We start from the raw sequence: 220 nt of genomic DNA on the forward strand, positions 1-220 counted from the left end.
AAACTGCAGGTCTGCTGCAACTCTCAGTTAATTCAAATCAAGGCTGGGGACTTTTCTGTTTGCCACTGCATTTTATTAAATCAAATTTGATTAATATCTTACTCTGTACTGTAACTTTTACTCTACCGTTTCTCTTTTCTATTCACCTCTTTTTGATTGTATTTAGATTACTTTTTTCTATTGCCTTGTGATTCTCTTACATTTTGTCTTGATGCCTTTT

Source organism: Morone saxatilis, unplaced genomic scaffold (genome assembly GCF_004916995.1).
Source record: "Morone saxatilis isolate NCDOM2014 unplaced genomic scaffold, NCSU_SB_2.0 Contig7, whole genome shotgun sequence".
In the NCBI taxonomy this organism is placed as follows: Eukaryota; Metazoa; Chordata; class Actinopteri; family Moronidae; genus Morone; species Morone saxatilis.